The 14,517-nt window shown below is 38.6% G+C and overlaps 1 pseudogene; it reads right to left on the bottom strand.

Annotated features, from left to right (window-relative positions):
- Window positions 1-7,210: 7,210 nt before the first annotated feature.
- Window positions 7,211-14,051, bottom strand: LOC111955579 (1-acylglycerol-3-phosphate O-acyltransferase ABHD5-like; annotated as a pseudogene).
- Window positions 14,052-14,517: the final 466 nt, after the last annotated feature.

The raw sequence follows: 14,517 nt of genomic DNA, 5'->3' as shown, positions 1-14,517 counted from the left end.
GATTAGCTGTGTGTTTGACATCATGCTGTTGTGTGTGATGGTGTGGTGTGCTGAGCAAGGTGTTGTGTTGTGTGTGTGTGTGTGTGTGTGTGTGTGTGTGTGTGTGTTGTGTGTGTGTGTGTGTGTGTGTGTGGTGTGTGTGTGTGTGTGTTTATCTGTCTTTGTATCACTTTAGAATTAACGTCCATTTATCGGAAGACAGCAGGCAGCGAAGAGCTGCCAATACTCTTTGTGGTGTGTGTGCGTGCATGCGTGTGTATGGTGCTTCTTAATTTGATCACTTTTTGTTCCTGAGAATTTTCCTGCAAATGCAAACTTGTAGTATTCAAAGTTTAAAAAACAATTCTAAAGTTATACATTTCCACTTTAAAATGAGTGTACCCCCCTTTCTCCACTCCCTCTCTCTCTCCCTCTGTCTCTCTCTTGCCCTGTCTCTCTTTCCCTCTTTATCTCTCTCTCCCTTTCTCTCCCCTCTCTTCTCTCTCTCGCCTGTCTCTCTTTCCCTCTTTATCTCTCTCCCCTCCCTCTCTCTATATCGTCCTTCCTGAGAGGGTTTTGCATCCTGAAGTAGATCAAGTCCCTATAGATCAGTATCATCCATTCAACTGGGATTAAATACCACACACACACACAGTCCAGACAGTGGTAGGAAAGAATGAAAAAGAAAGATGCACGGAGGGAGGGAATGAGAGAAAAAAGAAAGAAAAGGACAGTGAGACAGGGAACAGCCGTTATAAATCATATCTTCTGTTCAATGATTTATATCCCCCCCTGCACTGCACCACGCCCCAATGGCCCTAACAGACACTCAGGCAGACATGCAGATCAACATCAATTTAAACACTGGGACAGATATGTAATAACATCAAGTTAAAACACTGGGACAGATATGTAATTAAACATCAAGTTAAAACACTGGGACAGATATGTATGTTACATCAAGTTAAAACACTGGGACAGATATGTATGTTACATCAAGTTAAAACACTGGGACAGATATGTATGTTTACATCAAGTTTAAAACACTGGGACAGATATGTATATACATCAAGTTAAAACACTGGGACAGATATGTATGTTACATTAAGTTAAAACACTGGGACAGATATGTATGTTACATCAAGTTAAAACACTGGGACAGATATGTATGTTACATCAAGTTAAAACACTGGGACAGATATGTATATAACATCAAGTTAAAAACACTGGGACAAAATGTATGTTACATTAAGTTAAAACACTGGGACAGATATGTATGTTACATTGAACATAAAACACTGGGACAGATATGTATGTTACATTAAGTTAAAACACTGGACAGATATGTATGTTACATTAAGTTAAAACACTGGGACAGATATGTATTGTACATCAAGTAAAACACTGGGACAGATATATATGTTACATTAAGTTAAAACACTGGACAGAATGTAGTGCATCAATAAACACTGGACAGATATGTATGTACATTAAATAAAACACTGGGACAGATATGTATGTTACATCAATATAAACACTGGGACAGATATGTATGTACATCAAGTTAAAACACTGGGACGAGATATGTATACATCAAGTTAAAACACTGGGACAGATATGTATTACATCAAGTTAAAACACTGGGACAGATATGTAATAACATCAAGTTAAAACACTGGACAGATATGTATGTTACATCAAGTTAAAACACTGGGACAGATATGTATGTTACATCAAGATAAAACACTGGACAGATATGTATGTTACATCAAGTAAAACACTGGGACAGAATGTATGTTACATCAAGAGATAAACACACTGGGACAGAATAGTATGTTACATCAAGTAAAACACTGGGACAGATATGTATGTTACATTCAAGTTAAAACACTGGGACAGATATGTATGTTACATCAAGATAAAACACTGGGGACAGATATGTATAATAGTACAATCAAGTTAAAACACTGGACAGATATTATATAACATCAAGTTAAAACACTGGACAGATATGTAGTTACATCAAGTTAAAAACACTGGTACAGATATGTATTATAACATCAATTAAAACACTGGTACAGATATGTATATAACATCAAGTTAAAACACTGGACAGATATGTATGTTAACAATCAAGATAAAACACTGGACAGATATGTATGTACCATTAAGAAAAACACTGGGACAGAATGTATTAAATAACATCAAGATAAAACACTGGTACAGATATGTATATAACATCAAGTTAAAACACTGGACAGATATGTATGTTACATCAAGATAAAACACTGGACAGATATGTATGTACATCAAGTTAAAACACTGGTACAGATATGTATGTTACATTTAAGTTAAAACACTGGACAGATATGTATGTTACATCAAGTTAAAACACTGGGGACAGATATGTAATAACATCAAGTTAAAACACTGGTACAGATATGTATATAACATCAAGTTAAAACCCTGGACAGATATGTATGTTACATCAAGAATAAAACACTGGACAGATATGTATATAACATCAAGTTAAAAAACTGGTACAGATATGTATATATACATCAAGTTAAAAACACTGGGACAGATATGTATGTTACATCAAGATAAAAACACTGAAACAGATATGTATGTACATTCAAGATAAAACACTGGGACAGATATGTATGTTACATCAAGATAAAACACTGGACAGATATGTATGTACCATTAAGATAAAACACTGGGACAGATATGATTAACATCAAGTTAAAACACTGGTACAGATATGTAATATAACATCAAGTTAAAACACTGGGACAAGATATGTATGTTACATCAAGTTAAAACACTGGTACAGATATGTATATAACATCAGTTAAAACACTGTACAATATGTATGTTACATCAAGTTTAAAACACTGGGACAGATATGTATGTTACATCAAGTTAAAACACGGGTACAGATATGATGTTACATCAAGTTTAAAACACTGGTACAGATATGTATGTTACATCAAGTTAAAACACTGGTACAAGATATGTATGTTACATCAAGTTAAAACACTGGACAGATATGTATGTTACATCAAGAATAAAACCTGGGAAAGATATGTATGTTACATTAAGTTAAAACACTGGACAGATATATTATTACATTCAGATAAAACACTGGTACAGATATGTATGTTACATCAAGTTAAAACACTGGACAGATATGTATATAACATCAAGTTAAAAACACTGACACAGATATGTATATTACATCAAGTAAAACACTGGGACAGATATTTGTATATAACATCAAGTTAAAACACTGGTACAGATATGTATATAACATCAAGTTAAAACACTGGGACAGATATGTATGTTACATCAAGATAAAACACTGGGACAGATATGTATGTACATCAAGTTAAAACACTGGTACAGATATGTATGTTACATAAGTAAAACACTGGGACAGATATGTAGTTACATCAAGTTAAAACACTGGGACAGATATGTATATAACATCAAGTTAAAACACTGGTACAGATATGTATGTTACATCAAGTTAAAACACTGGACAGATATGTATGTTACATTCAGAAAAACACTGGGACAGATATGATATTAACATCAAAGTTAAAACACTGGTACAGATATGTATATAACATCAAGTAAACACTGGGACAGATATGTAGTTACATCAAGATAAAACACTGGGACAGATATGTATTTACATCAAGATTAAAACACTGGACAGATATGTATGTTACATAAGTATAAAACACTGGACAGATATGTATGTACATTAAGAGTTAAAAACACTGGGACAGAATATGTATATAACATCAAGTTAAACACGTACAGATATGTATATAACATCAAGTTAAAACACTGGACAGATATGTATGTTTACATCAAGATAAACACTGGGACAGATATGTATGTTACATCAGTTAAAACACTGGTACAGATATGTATATAACATCAAGTTAAAACACTGGTACAGATATGTATGTTACATCAAGTTAAAACACTGGGACAGATATGTATGTTACATCAAGTTAAAACACTGGTACAGATATGTATGTTACATCAAGTTAAAACACTGGTACAGATATGTATGTTACATCAAGTTAAAACACTGGACAGATATGATGTTACATCAAGTTAAAAACACTGGTACAGAATGTATGTTACATCAAGATAAAACACTGGGACAGATATGTATGTTACATTAAGTTAAAACACTGGGACAGATATGTATTGTTACATCAAAATAAAACACTGGTACAGATATGTATGTTACATCAAGTTAAAACACTGGACAGATATGTATATACATCAAGTTAAAACACTGGACAGATATGTATATTACATCAAGTAAAACACTGGACAGATATGTATTGACATCAAATAAAAACACTGGGACAGATATGTATGTACCATTAAGAAAAACACTGGGACAGATATGTATAGTAAATCAAGTTAAAACACTGGTACAGATATGTATTAAACATCAAGTTAAAACACTGGGACAGATATGTATTGTTACATCAAGATAAAACACTGGGAACATATGTATGTTACATCAAGTTAAAAACACTGGTACAGATATGTATATAACATCAAGTTAAAACACTGGTACAGATATGTATGTTACATCAAGTTAAAACACTGGGACAGATATGTATTGTACATCAAGTTACACCTGGTACAGATATGATATTTACATCAAGTTAAAACACTGGTACAGATATGTATGTCACTCAAGTTAAAACACGGGTACAGATATGTATGTTACATCAAGTTAAAACACTGGTACAATATGTATGTTACATCAAGATAAAACACTGGGACAGATATGTATGTTACATTAAGTTAAAACACTGGGCAGATATGTATGTTACATCAAGTTAAAACACTGGTACAGATATGTATGTTACATCAAGTTAAAACACTGGGACAATTATGTATATACATCAAGTTAAAACACGGGACAGATATGTATGTTACATCAAGTTAAAACACTGGGACAGATATGTATAAAACATCAAGTTAAAACACTGTACAGATATGTAATTAACATCAAGTTAAAACACTGGACAGATATGTGTTACATCAAATTAAAACACTGGCACAGATATGTATGTTACATCAAGTTAAAACACTGGTACAGATATGTATGTTTACATTAAGTTAAAACACTGGGACAGATATGATATGTTACATCAAGTTAAAACACTGGGACAGATATGTATATAACATCAAGTTAAAACACTGGTACAGATATGTATATAACATCAAGTTAAAACACTGGGACAGATATGTATGTTACATCAAGATTAAAACACTGGACAGATATGTATATAACATCAAGTTAAAACACTGGTACAGATATGTATATAACATCAAGTTAAAACACGGGACAGATATGTATGTTACAATCAAGATAAAAACATGGGACAGATATGTATGTTACATCAAGATAAAAAACATGGGACAGATATGTATGTTACATCAAGTAAAACAACTGGACAGATATGTATGTACATCTAAGAAAAACACTGGGACAGATATGTATATAACATCAAGTTATAAACACTGGTACAGATATTATTACATCAAGTTAAAACACTGGGGACAGAATAGTATGTTACATCAAGTTAAAACACTGACAGGACATGTATGTTATCATAACAAAGTTAAAAAACACTGGTCAGATATGTATGTTACATCAAGTTAAAACACTGGTACAGATATGTATGTATACATCAAGTAAAACACTGTACAATATGTATGTTACATCAAGTTAAAACACTGGTACAGATATGTATGTTACATCAAATAAAACACTGGGACAGATATGTATGTACATTAAGTTAAAACACTGGGACAGATATGTATGTTAAATCAAGATAAACACTGGTACAGATGTATGTTACATCAAGTTTAAAACACTGGGACAGATATGTATATTACATCAAGTTAAAACACTGGGACAGATATGTATATACATCAAGTTAAAACACTGGGACAATATGTATGTTACATCAGATAAAACACTGGACAGAATAGTTATGTACCATTAAGATTAAAACACTGGGACAGATTAGTATAAACATCAAAGTTAAAACACTGGTACATAATGTATTAAACATCAAGTTAAAACACTGGACAGTAGTATGTTACATCAAGATAAAACACTGGACAGATATGTATGTTACATCAAGTTAAAACACTGGTACAGATATGTATATAACATCAAGTTAAAACACTGGTACAGATATGTATGTTACATCAAGTTAAAAACACTGGACAGATATGTATGTTACATCAGTTAAAACACTGGGACAGATATGTATGTTACATCAAGTTAAAACACTGGTACAGATATGTATGTTACATCAAGTAAAACATGTACACTAATAGACCTAAAGCTTCCTGAGGAGGGCCCAGCACTGCATTAGCTACGGATGTGGGATTGATTGAGAAGCAGAAAGCTAGAGTGTGTTTGACTACTGGTGTCTGTGTATGGAGAATTAGTGTGTCTTTGGGCCTCTGTGTGTGTGTGTGTGTGTGTACTTCCATTTAGGGGAAGACATTGATCATGATGTATCCTCTTAGAAATTGGCATTGGGACAGTCCTGAATTTTCTCTAAGTGAAAGTGCACCAAGACCTAAGGGCTGGAACGTTTCAACACACTTAACAGGTCATAGTGTGGGAAGTTTTACTTTTTGCTGAACATATTCTTTGACCTCCAGCACCTGCTTAAAACCACTGGATTTGTGTTTGTGCTTGAAACCTTTTAAAGGGGAAATCTGGGATTGAAAAAACAACACCTCTGCCTCTTGTTTTTGTTAACAGCAGAGGCCGGGATGGGGCTGGAAAATGGATGTACCAATCCTGGAATGCCTCTTTAGTATTTTGCTCAGATTAGTGAGTATGTAAAGATGTCATGTCATGCTGTGGAGTGGAGAAGACGATGTAACTGACTCTGTGGTGTTATTATTGTCATCATAGAAAACTGACACTGTGCTACCCTGCCCCCTTGTGGCCCCAGCCTGACACTACCATTACTCCCCTACTGGTAAAAGCTTAGCCTCTGCTTCCATCCAGGCTTCCTCAGTTGAGTAATGAACAAGACTTGGAAGTATGGCACAGTGAGCAGTTTGAGATGGGAATAAAGATATTATCTGAGCGATGATAATCAATAAATGAACAAATGAAACATCCAATAGTTGGTTTTATTAGTTGTATGTACAGGATACACACGGTATAAACCGTCCATTGAAATTATTATTTATAGGTTCGACAACAACAAAAAGAAATAAAAGATAAGAATACGAACAATAGTAAATAATATGGCCTCCATACCAGTCCTCATATCATAAAGAACATTATTTTGATGAAAATATCCTTTATCCTGTTGTGTGGTACATTTGCAGAGCTGGCTCTGTAGAGAGGTCATGTTCAAGAGCATCAAATTTGCTTAATTATTGATCACCGACAGAGCGAACTGACTGATCATAATGAGTAGTTATTTAGGATACAGGGTAATTGTAGATCAGTCAGGCATTAGTCGCGGACTGCAAAATAGTCAATCTCAAACATGACGGGAGACTGGACCAGTCTGCCTATGGAGGTTAGTTAGGCAACAGTGTGGGTGAAGTGTCAAATAAGAAAGAAAAACCCCAGTCAACTTTATACTAGTTCACCACAGAAAACAAGTTTTTCCTTTGGGATCAACTCTCCTTCCTCAAGCATTAAAACATTGCTCAACAGTTTCTTAGAATACATTTTTTAGGGGTCTCTCTGTTCCCTTGCTTACTCTGTGAATATAAAGTTTTAGCATACTGGTAGCAGCTTTGAGACATGATACTATGGACATTTGTCAACAAGCAAAACATTAATGTACATTATTCTATATTTAAGAAAACAATACATTTGACATTTCTTTACAAAGATGATATACACAACATTGCCTTCACTGGCTGTACAGGGGCATACTGATGAGAGGTGGATGTAGTATAGTTAATATATATATCATATATCGACCCACACACTGAGTGTACAAAACATTATGAACACCTGCTCTTTCCACAACATAGACTGACCAGGTGAAAGCCATGATCCCTTATTGATGTCACTTGTTAAATCCACTTTAAATCAGTGTAGATAAAGGGGAGGAGACAGGTTAAAGAAGGATTTTAAAGCCTTGAGGCAATCGAGACATGGATTGTGTATGTGTGCCATTCAGAAGGTGAATGGGCAAGACAAAATATTTAAGTGCCTTTGAATGGGATATGGTAGTAGGTGCCAGGCGCACCGGTTTGCGTCAAGAAATGCAACGCTGCTGAGTTTTTCACACTCAACAGGTTCCCGTGTGTATCAAGAATGCTCCACCACCCAGAGGACATCCAGCCAACTTGACACAACTGTGGCAAGCATTGAAGTCAACATGGGCCAGCGGCAGCTTATGTCAGCATAGATCATTAGCAAGCCATCTCATATCAATCTAAAACAAAATGATGATCTAACCATCGCATACCAGCCTAGCGCTAGTACGTCCTCAGTGAGGAAAGTGTGTGTTCAAAGTCTGAATGTAACAATCGTCCTCCTTCTCCTCAGAGCCAAGAAGTTGTAACAACTCCTCCATGTCTCTCTCCTTCTCCCCCTCCTTTACTGCCTCTTCTCCCCATCTCATCTTCCATTCTTTACTCAACCCTCAATCTTCTCCTCTCACCTCTCTCCTCATTTCCCTTCCTTCTCATGCACACCACTCCTCATCCCCTCTTCTCCTTATCTCCCTCCATCCTGGCCAGGATGTGAAGAACGTTCTGATTGAAGTCGTCTGGCTGGTCAGCAAACACATAGTGACCTCCTCCCCTTATCACCTAGAGAGAAAAAGAGAAAGAGAAAGAGTGAGAGATTGAAGTGAGGGATAGAGAGACCAAAAAAGAGAAACACTTGACATCGAAAAACAACAACTGTACATTGCTGTGCGTGAATGACCAGTCTATTTCATAACACATTCAGAAAACTTGGTACATGAATAATTAACTCACGATGATGTCCACATCTGGTCGGATTTTCTGGATAGTGTATCCCGAGTCGCTGTCAATACTGGATCGGGACCCATAGATGATGGATATTGGAATGTCTGGTTGGATCTGTCCAATACGATCTAACATTGGTCTCTTAGCCCAACCATATGGTACCGTCATGTTCCTAAACGCTGTTTCACCACTATGAACAGAGAACCGGTGTTACTGTATGTGTGTGTGTGCATGTACATTTGTGTGTGTGTGTGTACCTACTGTACCTTGGCGTCTGTACGTTAAGATGGTAGATGTAGTCTGATACGGTGTTGTCATCAAACACTGAAGAGTACTTCTGTTTAAAATCTGACCTGATGGTCTGGATCAACATAGGACCTGAGAGAGAGAAGAAGAGGAGAAGGAGGAAGGAATGGACGAAAGGATGGAGAGAGTGGATGGGGAGGAATGGAGGAAAGGATGGAGAGAGAGGATGGGGGAGGAATGGAGGAAAGGATGGAGAAAAGGATGGGGAGGAATGGAGGAAAGGATGGAAGAGAGGGATGGGGAGGAATGGAGGAAGGATGGAGAGAGTGGATGGGGAGGAATGGAGGAAAGGATGGAGAGTGGATGGGGGAGGAATGGAGGAAAGGATGGAGAGATGATGGGGGGAATGGAGAAAGGATGGAGAGTGGATGGGGAGGAATGGAGGAAAGGATGGAGAGAGAAGATGGGGAGGAATGGAGGAAAGGATGGAGGAGTGGATGGGGGAGGATGGAGGAAAGGATGGAGAGAAGATGGGGGAGGAATGGAGGAAAGGATGGAGAGAGTGATGGGGGAATGGAGGAAGAGAGATGAGAGGAAGATGGGGAGGAAGGAGGAAAGGATGGAGAGAGAAGATGGGAGGAGGAGGAAAGGATGGTGAGAGTGATAGGGGAGGAATGGAGGGAGGGATATGTATATTAACACCTTTGGTTTTGAAAATCTGGCAATTCTTTCCACTTGTGCTTGTGCGTGTAGTGTGTGTGTGTGTTGGTGTTGTGTGTGTGTGTGTGTGTGTGTGTGTGTGTGTGTGTGTGTGTGTGTGTGTGGTGTGTGTGTGTGTGTGTGTGTGTGTGTGGTGTGTGTGTGTGTGTGTGTGTGGTGTGTGTGTGTGTGTGTGTGTGTCATGCATAGTGTATGCGTTGTGTTGGTGTAGTATACATGCTTGCGGTGTGTGTGTGTATGTGTGTATATCGAACCCAGTGGTCCGGCCAGTCTAAGTCCAGCCAGGGGGTTGAAGGGACTCATGACAGCCCCATGGCTCTGATCCACACTGGGATAGACTTCTCCTGATCTAGGCTCTCTGGACGGGCCGGGAAGCCCAGGGCTTCCACCAGGATCAAGTGCTTTACCCTATAAACACACACAGTGTGAACACGTGTATGAACTAGAGGGTTGACCGATTATGATTTTTCAACGCCGTACCGATTATTGAGGCCCAAAAAAAGCCGGTGCCGATTAATCGGCCGATTAAAAATGTATTTGTAATAATGACATTACAACAATTATCGAATGAACACTTATTTGAACTTAATATAATACACAATAAATTCATTTTAGCCTCAAATAATAATAACATTGTTCAATTCGGTTTAAATAATGCAAAAACAAAGTGTTGGAGAAGAAAGTAAAAGTCACTATGTGCCATGTAAAAAAGCAAACTTTTAAGTTCCTTGCTCAGAACATGAGAACATATGAAAGCTGGTGGTTCCTTTTAACATGAGTCTTCACTATTTCCAGGTAAGAAGTTTTAGGTTGTAGTTATTATAGGAATTATAGGACTATTTCTCTCTATACTATTTGTATTCCATATACCTTTGACTATTGGATGTTCTTATAGGCACTTTAGTATTGCCAGTGTAACAGTATAGCTTCCGTCCCTCTCCTCGCCCCTACCTGAGCTCGAACCAGGAACACATCGACAACAGCCACCCTCGAAGCATCGTTACCCATCGCTCCACAAAAGCCGTGGCCCTTGCTGAGCAAGGGGAACAACTACTACAAGTCTCAGAGCGAGTGACGTCACCGATTGAAACGCTATTAGCGCGCACCCCGCTAACTAGCTAGCCATTTCACATCGGTTACACCAGCCTAATCTCGGGAGTTGATAGGCTTGAAGTCATAAACAGCTCAATGCTTGAAGCATTGCGAAGAGCTGCTGGCAAAATGCACGAAAGTGCTGTTCGAATTAATGCATACGAACCTGCTGCTGCCTACCATCGCTCAGTCAGACTGCTCTATCAAATATCAAATCATAGACTTAATTATAACATAATAACACACAGAAATACGAGCCTTTGGTCATTAACATGGTCGAATCCGGAAACTATCATTTCGAAAACAAAATGTTTATTATTTCAGTGAAATACGGAACCGTTACGTATTTTATCTAACGGGTGGCATCCCTAAGTCTAAATATTGCTGTTACATTGTACAACCTTCAATGTTATGTCATAATTATGTACAATTCTGGCAAATGAATTACGATCTTTGTTAGGAATAAATGGACTTCACACAGTTCGCAACGAGCCAGGCGGCCCAAACTGCTGCATATACCCTGACTGCTTGCACAGAACGCAAGAGAAGTGACACAATTTCCCTAATATTAAGAAATTCCTGTTAGCAGGCAATATTAACTAAATATGCAGGTTTAAAAATATATATTTGTGTATTGATTTTAAAGAAAGGCATTGATATTTATGGTTAGGTTTGGTGCAACGACAGTGCTAAATCATCACCCGTTTGGCGAAGTAGGCTGTGATTCGATGAGAAATTAACAGCACCGCATCGATTATATGCAATGCAGGACACGCTAGATAAACTAGTAATATCATCAACCATGTGTAGTTAACTAGTGATTATGTGAAGATTGATTATTTTTTATAAGTTTAATGCTAGCTAGCAACTTACCTTGGCTTCTTGCTGCCCTCGCGTAACAGGTAGTCAGCCTGCCACGCAGGCTCCTCGTGGAGTGCAATGTAAGGCAGGTGGTTAGAGCGTTGGTCTAGTAACCGGAAGGTTGCAAAAACGAATCCCCGAGCTGACAAGGTAAAAATCTGTCGTTCTGCCCCTGAACAAGGCAGTTAACCCACCGTTCCTAGGCCGTCATTGAAAATAAGAATTTGTTCTTAACTGACTTGCCTAGTTAAATAAAGGTGTAAAAAAAAAAAAATAATAATAATAATAATAATAATCAGCCAAATCGGTCCAAAAATACAGATTTCCGATTGTTATGAAAACTTGAAATCGGCCCTAATTAATCGGCCATTCTGATTAATCGGTCGACCTCTAGTATGAACACACACACACCCACACACACTACCTTTCCTCGCTCTCCTCTCTCTCACCTGTGTGGGTGTGTGAGTGTGTAAGCAGCAGCCAGGTATCCTCCCAGGTTGTGTCCCAGCAGGACTATCTCCTCCAGGCCCATCCTGTCCCTCCACTCCTCCAGGGCCCCTAGGAACTGCTCCTCTGCCCCCTGGGGGTCCACGCTGAACAGGGGCCGGCTGCTCTGTCCAAACCCCAGAAGATCCAGGGCATACACGGCTCCACTGCCACACAGAGAGTCCAGGTTCTGGGCCCACAGACCCACACCACCCCCAAACCCATGGAGCAGCACCAGGGGAGGACAGGGCTGGAGAGAGGGCTGTGGAGAACAGGGATGGGGCTGGCTATGGGGTGGTAGAGAGATATGTGGTTGGGGCTGAGGCTGGGGTGGGAGAGAGGGATGGGGTTGAGGCTGGGGTGGGAGAGAGGGATGGAGCTTGATGTGAGAGGTGAAGGCTAAGGTCCAGAGATAGTTGCCGTTGGATATCCGGACATGCTGCCTGGAGAATGGGGCCTTCACAGCTGTCAGAAGAGACAGGGATGGAGGAGAAAGACAGAGGGAACAGGGAGGGAGAGCGTGAAAAGAGAGGAGATGAGATGTGTAAGTATGATAGTTCGGAGGGGAAACACACACACACACACTCTTACACTTGAGCATTTTGTCTTCTGCATCCTTCAGCTGAGAGAGGGAGGTGGGACACCAGGATGGAAGCCAACTGGAGATCCACCCAGACCTGCACAAACACACGTAATGATCAAGCTGATATTCTTGAAGAAAACTCAATAAGTGAACTTTGACCTCTAACTAGCCTCTAACTAGCTCTGACCAGCTAACATTGAGTCAGACTTCACAAACAAGACAGCATTATTGCACACTCCTACAATAATGTCTGCTGTCTACAGTAGTCTACCAATTTAAATAGTACATGTTTAATTTAAATTAAACAAAGAAAAAGCTACATTCCAACTAATGTGCAACAAGGTCTCCCTCTGGCTAAATAGTAAGATACTAATCCATTGGGTAATAATTTTAGTGTAATAAAAACAACGTTCATGATATGTCTTAAGTTTAGTTACAGGTTTGAAAAACATTCTAAATGTCACAAAGTTATGTGGCTGGCTACTAGGACGACTGGTGGTTGTGTGTCTGTGTCTTCATAGTGATATCGAAGGTTGAATAATCTTATCTTCACTGAGTTGTCATTCTGTAATAAACACTGTAACTACAGTCAAAGGTCCAAGTGACGTTGCGGCACCAAGTTCACGGGAAGGAATATTTTACTTTGTTAAGGCATATCATTTCATAAAAAAACGTTTAAAAAACATACATAACCCTGTCACAAATCTAAAATATTTCAGAGAACTAAAGGGTTTCATGGAAGAGGCGCAATAGGTTTTTGAATTATAGCACTTCAGTAACTAAGCATTTTAAAATATTGTTTACAAGATGTTTACTTTGGAGACATATTGCGCAACAAAGTTGTCTAGCCTATCATTCCTGAAAACGTATTCTGTAAATGATGGATTTGGAACTCTAGAATAGCGCACCATAATACCTTGGTTAAAACCTAGGTCTACTCACCCTTGCTCGGCTGGTTGCAGATCCTTCGCCATCCTCCTCATAGTGAACTGTGATGATTATCTGTCATCCATGCAGAGAAACAAAGTAGGAGTGGTGATTGGCAACAGAGAGAGCGACTTTCTCACACACACACACACACACACACCTTTAGGCGCAATAGTAACTAATCGATATGTTAGAGAAGGAATTGAAAAATAATTCGACTCGACGCTGTTTTCTGTTCTATTACCGAATTTGTAACTCGCTATGTTATTGGCTGAATTACAGCAGGTTGCCTATAGATATATAGATCATGCACTTGATTCCAGCTACAGCACCGGGTAGCCTTCACTGAAGTTGGATTTCACAGAAGTTGGACTTTTCGGAGAAAGTTGCCAACACTGCGCAGCACGCGAACGAGGGAATACAATTTTCCATGGGTGTTTGCTTTGTCTTAACAAATAGGTGAGTGTCCTATTTGAGTTTGTTTTCAGATCATATACATTCTAATCCACTATAAAAGACATCTCCTGACAGTGTATGGGGACCACGGAGGGAAGCAGTAGTTGGGTACTAGCGGGTAACAAGCCCCCCCCCCCCCCCCC

This window comes from Salvelinus sp. IW2-2015, linkage group LG31, assembly GCF_002910315.2.
Source record: "Salvelinus sp. IW2-2015 linkage group LG31, ASM291031v2, whole genome shotgun sequence".
NCBI lineage: Eukaryota > Metazoa > Chordata > Actinopteri > Salmoniformes > Salmonidae > Salvelinus > Salvelinus sp. IW2-2015.
Note: the sequence above shows the minus strand (reverse complement) of the source record. Positions and strands in the feature narration are given on the sequence as shown.